Raw genomic sequence first — 10000 nt, 5'->3', positions numbered from 1 at the left:
CTCTAAAGTATTCATTAATAACTATCAGTTTACGGTAAGTTAAAGCAATTCCCTCTGAAATCCCACAATCCATTTCTGTTTACGTATCTAGCCCTCTCTCAAGGCCGCTATATACGTAACATTGTCGACCTTCGCCGAGGATATGAACATAGCTTGCTTAAAAAAAAAAAGCTTGTAAATCGCGTTATCCGTTGTAAACGTAAACTGTAAATTATTTTACAAAAAAGCAAATCAAGCCACACTTGCAGGGAAAGAAGACACACTGGCTCACGGTAAGGTATTCCATTCATTAATATGATTATTCTATAACCATCTGTTAGATTAAGGTACGTTTAAGTATTTTTATTGTAAAGTGGTTTAAACAAATGTGAAGGTAGAAATCTTATTATTGTAACGGCCAGAGCGCCGAGCGAATTCTGTTTTTGTAAATCGCATTGTTGTCATAGAGCTACAACGAACACGTGTGCAGATAGATGCCAGAAAGGACCCAGATCAAACTAGGAAGTGCTTTGCCAGGGTTTATTGCTGTATGAGAAAGCCTAGCTAGTTAGGAGTGTTTTTACTAATAGTTACGGCAAAAGAAGTGTATAATTCTTTTGTCTGTGATATGTTAGGGAATCCATTTTAAACTTAGTTTTCATTCCAAGTGTTGGTAACCGCTACATCTCAGCTAATTCAGCTTAGCGCACTTTCGCGCCTGCGCGGTCTCAACCAGCCTTCGTTTTCGCTCACAGCGGCAGCCATGTTTTTATCCCTTTCAGAATTATCTAAACCATTTAAGCAAAGTAACGTAAGTCTCAAAGTTTTAACGTAAATAATATCGATCTCGGTACTAGTATCTATCGTCCTGCCAGAGAAATTAACGTAATTCGTCTTGAATAAAGTAGAATTTTTTTTTTGTGTTGTAAATTGCCTTCGCATTTACAGAGAATCAGCTGATTCGCCATCAATGCTAGCACACCGTGGTGCTAACCCGGCCGGTCTTCTCGCCTCACGTGTTTCACCTCGCATCGCTCACTCGCGCGCTGAGCGAAAATTCATTTCACTTAACGTAACCTCATTTACAATTGTTTGCTAACATCGTTTTCAAATCCTTACCGTAATTTTTCACTTGTCCTTACGTAAAGTTAACGTACAAAATCTTAAAAGTAGAGTCACTTGCAAGAATTGTTAACGTAAAAACGCGTCTTTGTAAAATTCATATCGAAACGCGAATCATTTCATAAGCGCAAGCCGCTAACATTAACGTAAACATCGTTCACCGCGAGCGCGTTATCATTTTTCATAAAATGTTATCAAAAGCAATTCTTTCACAAAAAACGTTAACGTAAGTAGATAATTTAACGCAAGTTGCGTCATATTAAAACGAACATTAGTAGTTCAATTCAAATATAAGGGAGTTCATTCATATATCATTTTTCACCCTCTCCGAGAGAGAGAGAGAGAGAGAGAGCGAGAAAACCAGAACCCAGTATTCACGAAGCCAAGAGTACTACATCTTACCATTAATTATAGCATGCCGAATTAACGTTATTTTAGTCTCTTGTGTCTTTCATTTACACAGCGTGATACGTACGCGCATGTGTCCATTGCAGTTTGCAAAACATTTATTATTTCATTTACCGAGTACTTCAGCGAGGGTGACTGAGCATTTTCAATTATCATTACCTGTCGTTGCCCGAGTGGTCTGGTGTTCATTTTTTATCACAAAAGACTTGCGTATACCGCAAGCACAAACGCACAGTGTGCCACGCAAATTCATTACTTCCAGACAGGGAAGTCGTTACCAGTTTAGGACTGGCCACCACCAGTGCACGTCAGGTCTTACCATTTCACAGTGCCACTAATTCTTGACACTGTCCATCGACTGGCTGCTGAAGTACTCCCACCTTTTACTTTCTCTCCTCCACTATTACACTCTGCCACGAACAGAGTGCCATTTCACTTCAGTATATTTAAGTATACTGCATGTAGTGTCCGGGACACACCAGCACCGATACCAGTGCTCCAAGGAACCCGCCTCCAAATAAGGGCCATTTGCCACCGCTGTACAGGCCGTAACAGGTTAGCCATTAAACCTGCGTGTCCGTCCTTACGGAACGCCCCAGTAATTAGTGTGTCCATGTACAACGGGTCAGTGGATCCTTCGGAACACTCAACAAAGGGAACGCCTCCCGAAGCGCCGCAATACCAGCACTACTAGTGCTGCCCAAGGAACGCCTCCTCATAAGTGCCGCACACTTCATTCGATTTTTCCACCTCATCAGAAGGTGCCATTCACAAAGTGCCACCGAGCACCCGATCTTTTCACTTTTCATTACCACATTGCAGAACCCATTTCCAAGTGAGTGCCACTTTCCACAGTAGGCACTCCTATTCCATTCAGTACCCTTTCCTGGCCATTATTTTCATTTTCCTCCGAGCCTCTACTGCAGCCTAAGGGAAATGTCTTCCCCTGCTTCCCGCGCCTTCTTTGCCAGAGAGCTAGAGAAGCTCAGAGCCTCATAACTCTGGGCAGGGAGGCTGGTTACACTGGACAGCCCTTGACCAGTGGATAAAGACGCAGCAGGCTGCTGCGCGCCAGCAGGGAAAGGAAGAAAGAGAAGCAGAGAGGAAAGCCGGAGAAGCAGAGAGAAAAGAAAGAGAAGCAGAGAGGATAGCCAGAGAAGCAGAGAGAGAAAAGAAAAGAGAAGAGAGAAAGCATGAGCTAGCTCTCCTAGATGACGCAATCTCTCTGCTAGTTTCCAAGCCCCAGAACCATGAGCTGGACTCCCGGTAAGAGGTGGTTGCGGAGGTTCTGCACCACTTGTTGTGTGCGTGGGCAAGCTGTGGATTCCGACCAGTGCCCAAGTCGGTCTCTACCTTAGGAGGAGAGCTTTCAGGGTGAACTTCTCCAAGGCTACCATGTAGCCCTGCCTGATGAACAGTCTCCTACGGCCTATCAGTGGTAGAAGTCATGGCCGACACCGAAGCCCAGGTCTCCCTTATTTCCAGAAAGGCATTGCCTAGGGGTGCCAAAATCCAGGACGAACGAAGAAATTCAGTTTGAATGGATTGACGGTAACCTCTATTCTGTCCTTCGGTCCTTCTGAATGTGGAAATGCCCTTTCTGGACCAGGAGACCAGGGAAACACATTGTGCCGCTGGGCGTAGTTGACCAATTTCATGATGTTTATCAGGTGATATTGGGCCGAGATCTACTAAAGCCGTATCTCCCCTGGACGCAGCTCCCACTACCAGATGCACCGGACACCTGCAGCATGCAGTATAACCACACCTCAATTTTAGGTTCAAGAGGCTATTTGCCTCCGATGTCCCCGACATCCTGTCTATTTGGCGAACCTGGCCCTGACCCAGTGTCAGAGCCCGAAGTTTCTTCCACACCCATCTCAGCCTCTTACCACTTTACCGCCTACCTCCTCCCCTTTGGAAGAGGTAAGCCCACCAGTTGACCCCGGACTTGTTTCCGAGGGTGATCCAACAGAGGACGTTTCACCTGTGCCAGAGCACACTGCCAGCCTTGGTGACTCCGCAGATTCGCAACCTGTGGGGGCATCTCGGTCTTATCATCCAGTGCCATGGAAGAGGTTCTGGAACACGTTCTGCCGAGACTGTGGCCGCAAGGGTCACATGTCTGCAAATTACGGAGGGTGCGCTAATCGCAATATTCCTGCCATCGCAATGGCCGTAACCAATCCTTCTTCACTAGGACCCCCAGCTAAGGGCCCTATAACTGTTGCACCCCTCCAAAGTCATTATCAGCCAAGCCACATCAGAGCCTACGACGACTCTGGCGCTCAAGTCTCCCTGATACGGGAAGACAGAATCCCCCGAGGGGCTACCGTCGATAGACGACAACTAATCACCATCGAAGGTATCAACCATATCAAGCTGATCCTTCCAACCGTGCAATTGAGAGTCACCGAACCTCATTTCTCCAAAGTTTGTACCCTTGCAGTTTGCAAGCTACATCCCAGGAGGTTATGACCTCCTCCTAGGGCAAGACATGAAGTCTCTCAAAATTCAAAAAGCCTATGGGTCCTAGCCCCACCACAAATCACTACAAAGCAAGGAGCCATCGCAATTCTACTTCCTCCAGGAAGTACGTCCACCAACAGTCTCCCCTGTTACCAAGGAGGGAGATTGACCATTCACAGTTCCGTTGCAAAACCTGCAACGTAATAGGGCACTCCCACGAATTGGCCTAGGTGCCTAGCCGACTACCAGCAGCGGACAATGTCCACTTTCCCAACCAAGGCTTGGCTTAGCCTTCCAAAAGAGACAGGAGCCTCTGTCTCCCATTTCCAACAGGGCACGCTGAGAGGTATTGCACCTCCACTACCCGCCACAGGTCCAGTCGACCTCAACTCTCTGCCAGTGCCACTTGGCAGCACTGAGCAGTGCCAAGCTCCGTCCAGCCTGGACGTAGAGCCACCACCGAACTTGACTTCTGCGCCTGGCCCCGAGCTAGTGCCGGCGCCAAACCTAACCAAGGATCCTCCTACAGGAGATCCTCCAACAGGCATGGAGCTTACCGCAGCCCATGGCCAACCCAAAGTCCATGAGTCTTCTTCACCCTCACCACTGTCGCCCGAGGATGAACCTCCGGCAGACCTAACCTTCATACCTCCTCTGGAAAACCAGGAACTGCCCAACCAGGAGTCAGCCTGGAGTTTTACCCCTTACGACGGCTGTCGCAGCAGCCGAAGTGAGGGCCTCCCTGCAGTAGGTTCCACCTCTACGACGGTTGCTGCAGATACCGAAGTAGGGTGTTCTCCTGAAATCCCTCAGACTACCACTGCCTCTGCTCCTGCCTGGCGTTTTCTGTCTGGCCTTTCCCCAGAGTCGGTGCCTCCGTCTACTCCTCGGACTGGTATAGCCAGTCCTGGAGGAATAAGAAGAAGAAGAAGAAGGGATGTAACCAATCATTAACAAACTAACCCAAGAGCCACATGCTCTCCTTGACACCTGTGCCTGAGGTACAGTGTCACATTCATTTGCAGAATGATCCTGGCACCTACCCAGAGAAGGTAGCCAGCCTGATCTCTGCCAGTAGCACTAACCCTCTAACCCCTAGCCATTGTAATACTAACCCTCACTTAAATATAACTACCTCATTGCATTTCCCTCCTGGTCAACTAACCACTCATCATCCCCAAGCATCATTACCTCTTATCATGTATTTTTACAATTCCGTCGCTGAACTACTGCTGTGCGTACCACACTCTGGAATGATTGCGTCTTCATTTAAATGTATTGAGTAGGTTAGGCTAATGATTTAGTACCAGGGCATTAGGTTAGTAGCAAGTAGAATTTTCAAGTAACCTTATCTAGGGGTAGAGTAGACTGTCGTCACAAATACAACCTGTAGTTATTTATTAGGCTAGACTACATCACTATATTAAGTTAGTACACTTAGCATCTTTGCCTATAAGTTAGGTAGGCCACTGTAGTTAGCTGTATCCCTGCTCAAAAAAAAACTTCAAATTGGATAGGAGAACGGGGTAGTCGAGACGATCAATTTATTTAAGCCAAGACCTTCACACCCGAAAGGGAGTGAATGCCTTCTTAACAGGGGGAGCTGTGACGTTTATAGATCGTTCGTCTACCCCGCAATTAACTAAATAATTTGATTGGAAAACGGCAGCCATTTCTTTAGAATATCAGCTGATTTTTAGTAACCGCGGGAAACCCACAGCCAGCTAGAGATAGGAAGTTCCCCAGTTGGGGAAAAGAGTCTTTTATCAGCTGTAGGGACGTATCTCAAAAGGGAAGGGTGTAGGCAGATTGGTACTTCTTAGACCTATACCTTAAGCTCTCTTTCCTTGTGACCCCTCTGCTGGCTGTATGCTTGTTTTCCAGGATTTGCCTTGATCGTGGGGGGTTAAGCTGACCTCCAACCCCCAAGCAACCCAACTGAATTCTGTCTCAGTCGGCTGCGAGACGTGATCTCGGACAGAGGTCAAATTACCTGCCTTCCTGTTAGGCCTACCCAGGGTGTGAGTGGCGCGCCGATGACCCAGGCCTCAGACAAAGGGGGCCACATTTTCTACAAAGAGCCACTGAACACGACATCCAGGTACGTCTTGTGAAACAACATATTGCCAGTCCCTTATCACCTATTATAATTTTTGATCCTCATTCTCCCAATTCAATTTCCAGCAACAAAAGGAATTCATCCCTTTGTTCCCTCTCACTGCCTCATGGCCGCATGCTTCCCCTTGTGTGATCGTCCCAGACCAATGGAGTCATTGCATACTTCAGTGAAACCTTAAAAGTTCCTTCTCCCCAGTATTAGAGAATTAATTAATCAAAGCAAGAAGTCATTTTTTCTTTTATCTCGTTTAATCTGGGATTCTTTTCCAGATTCCATGAGTCACGTGCCGTCTCTGCCCGCAAGTGTGCATTACCCAAGTGAAATGAAAATCAGCTTGAATTGAATGAGACTATAAGCCCCAACGTGGGGGCCAATATCATTTAACTTTTTCTCCAGGCCAGCACGGGCCTTTTTGTAAATAAATAGCTGTTAAGTAACGAGCTGAGTTTTCTGGCGACCTTCCCTCTAAAGTATTCATTAATAACTATCAGTTTACGGTAAGTTAAAGCAATTCCCTCTTGAAATCCCTCAATCATTTCTGTTTACGTATCTAGCCTCTCTCAAGGCCGCTATATACGTAACAATATATATTTAACTATAATAGAGTAACAAGAATATCTTAGCACATAAACATAAACCGTTCCATACCCGAGGATGCTTCTTTGTAGCAATTAAAGACTATGGGTTCCGCATTTTTTTGTCAAAGATCCTTGTACAAAAATCTCGGATTTCAGGCAAGTATTATGATGATAACGTCTATTAATATTCAATATTTACAAACTCTTTAAACGAGCAAGACAAATGATCATAAATCCGATAGGTAAACATCGGGAAATGACGATGATTATTGGCAAAATGAAAGCGAAATCGAATTACCTGGCAGAATCGTAATAACTGATACCATTTCCGACAAGTGGAATTCTAATCTTTGAGTCTTAGAAACAATTCTGGCAACAACAACTTATCTCTCTCTCTCTCTCTCTCTCTCTCTCTCTCTCTCTCTCTCTCTCTCTCTCAGTATAAATCAGATAAAAGATACAAAAAACGGATATTAAGTGGACGGAATTCTCTTTCATTCGCGAACAAGTTACCTTTCTCTTAGTAATATTAAAACTTAAATGTTATTTACCAAGAGCTCACACAGCCCAAAGTTACCACTGATAATTAAATAGTATTTTTGCTACAGATCCGCAGATACCAAGAAGCACGCACTCCTGTTGAAGCAAATATCACAGATGATGAAATCTGGTTTGAAATTTTGATTTATTCAAGGCCAACTCTTATTTAAACGCCGGGGAAAGGTAATGTTGTCATTAAATATCTATGAGACTAATTATGAGTATTGACGAAGTTAATAGACCCTTGATATTCTCAAAAACTACTATGTAGGAAGTTAATTTTTCCGATTATCACCTACCCTAATTTTGAAGATCATTTAAGTCTCCGTTCTCAAAATGCTATTTTTCCCATATATTTGAACGCTGGCCTCCCAGCCGAAAGGAAAGTTCCCCATTCAGTTAAATATAATCCGTTCATCATTAATCCTGTGTTAATTCTATGCTGATGAATCTTACGATCTCAAGCTACGCTTAGTTCTCTCTCTAAATGATGGATAGCATTCCTATATATTTAGCTAATCAAATATCCACTCCTGTAGATACCGCTTGACATCTTTGCCCAGTTCAAGTATGCATTGCATCATGACTCGGCCATAAAAACAGGTTAAAACCTTTCATAAATTCCTATAACATCTATCTATCTAATGGGACTAATGATAAGTGTCTCCGTCGTCGCCCTTTTAAAACAGGCATCCAGCTGAAGATTAATATCTTATTTAGTGAGCCTTATCGGTTTCCATCTTTCCCCGAACGCCACTAATCTCTCTCCATCACATTACGCCTTCTCCTTCTACTTCCAGCTCCCAGCATCATCTCCCTCCCCCATCTCATCTCGGGCACTCACAACCCATTCCCTAGATTCCCCCAATAAATATCGCTCCCTCCCATCCCACCAGCTACCCGGCACCTCATGGACGATATGCAACCAAGCCCCCTGCCTCCGTCCGCCCCCCTTCTCTCTCTCTCTCTCTCTCTCTCTCTCTCTCTCTCTCTCTCGTACTACGCTCCTTCGTCAGATATTTTTCAGCAAAAGGTAATGGCCTGAGAGGCTTGTAACTTCTCCTGGGAACAATTAAGGTAATTATGTTCATAAAGATCAAGGGAGAGGATTCAGTCCGTCCCTTAGCGATGTTACATTAGCATGCTGGGTTTTTTTTAAATGTTTGTTTTGTTTTCATGTTTTTTATTTCTTTTTTCATGGAATTATCATGCAGAGAGAGAGAGAGAGAGGGAGAGAGAGAAATTTATTTGTCGGCTGGAAAAACTAAAAGATTAAAGATCGAATACAAAAAAAGTACCGTGCATGTATATATATTCCCTTATGCACATACGCGCATATATATATATATATATATATATATATATATATATATATATATATATATATATATATATATATAATGAATTGCCAGTGTGCTCCCATATGAATACACATGTATGCAAGTGTGCCAGTCAAGCACGCAAAGCTGTCTCTCGCATTAAATCTTTGAACATCTTTCATCACCAGCGAGAAAAGAAGTCTGTATTTAGCTATTTATTTTCTCGACATTCTTAAAATATCCTCGTCGTGATAAACGAGAGGTGTCATTCCCCTAAAGCGATACGCATTACTTTCCTTTCGTTTACGAGCTAAACTTCTTGGGCCAGTCTCTGACACCCGAAATACCGGGGCTTTAACATAATCTAATGTCTCCCTAAAACCAAGAATACAGAAGTCACGTCGCTGCTTGGTATTCGGGAAAGTTGGCGCGAGAAAGATTCGTCAAAAGCATCGAATTTCTGTGACGTGTCCCGGGATCACCAAGTTCCTTCCTTTAAAGCAAACATGGGTTTCTCGAGGTCTTACTCCCAAAATTCAAGTTAAACATATGTAATATATGCTTCGTGGTCGTTTCTATTTTACACATATTTAATAATGTTTCGTGGTCGTTTTTAAACACATGTAATAGTGTGTCGTGGTCGTTTTTATTTTAAACATATGTAATATATGCTTCATGGTCGTTTCTATTTTAAACATATGTAATATATGTTTCGTGGTCGTTTTTATTTTAAACACATGTAATAATGTGTCGTGGTCGTTTTTATTTTAAACATATGTAATATATGCTTCGTGGTCGTTTTTATTTTAAACACATGAAATAATGGTCGTGGTCGTTTTTATTTTAAACATATATAATAATGTTTCGTGGTCATTCCTATTTGAAACATATGTAATACTGTTTCATGGTCGTTTTTATTTGAAACATATGTAATAATGTTTCGTGGTCGTTTTTATTTTACAAATATAAATGCACCTTTATACTCAGGAATGCGCTTGTTAACTTTCCTTATTATATACAGAGAATGCTACAAATACCTTCAGATGTTTTCACTGAGGAATGGAGAATTTTTCAATATCTTTAGACAAGTCAAATGGCGACGAAAAGAAAACCAAAACAATTTTGCATTGTTCCTAGTATAAAGTATATAATTTTTTTCAGAAAAATATAAAACGAGTATGTAATTATACAAAAGACTTTATAAAATCCTATAAAAACAACCATGGAACATACTATAGTCTCTCCTACCAACAAAAATCCACAGGTGCATAAAATCATTAAAGTAGGAGAAAGCAAATCAACCAAGGGAGGCAGGGTCTCCTACGCGGAGGAAGAGAGCGCTGCCTCTAAGGCCGCCGGCTTGAAATTTGATATTCATGTATTCAAAGCATTGGACTTGAAGACCCCCTGACGGAAATTTATGTAAAATCGTTCTTCTTAAGTCTCATACATCGGCTGTTTCTTTG

This window comes from Macrobrachium nipponense, chromosome 21 (assembly GCF_015104395.2).
Source record: "Macrobrachium nipponense isolate FS-2020 chromosome 21, ASM1510439v2, whole genome shotgun sequence".
Taxonomy (NCBI): domain Eukaryota; kingdom Metazoa; phylum Arthropoda; class Malacostraca; order Decapoda; family Palaemonidae; genus Macrobrachium; species Macrobrachium nipponense.
Note: the sequence above shows the minus strand (reverse complement) of the source record.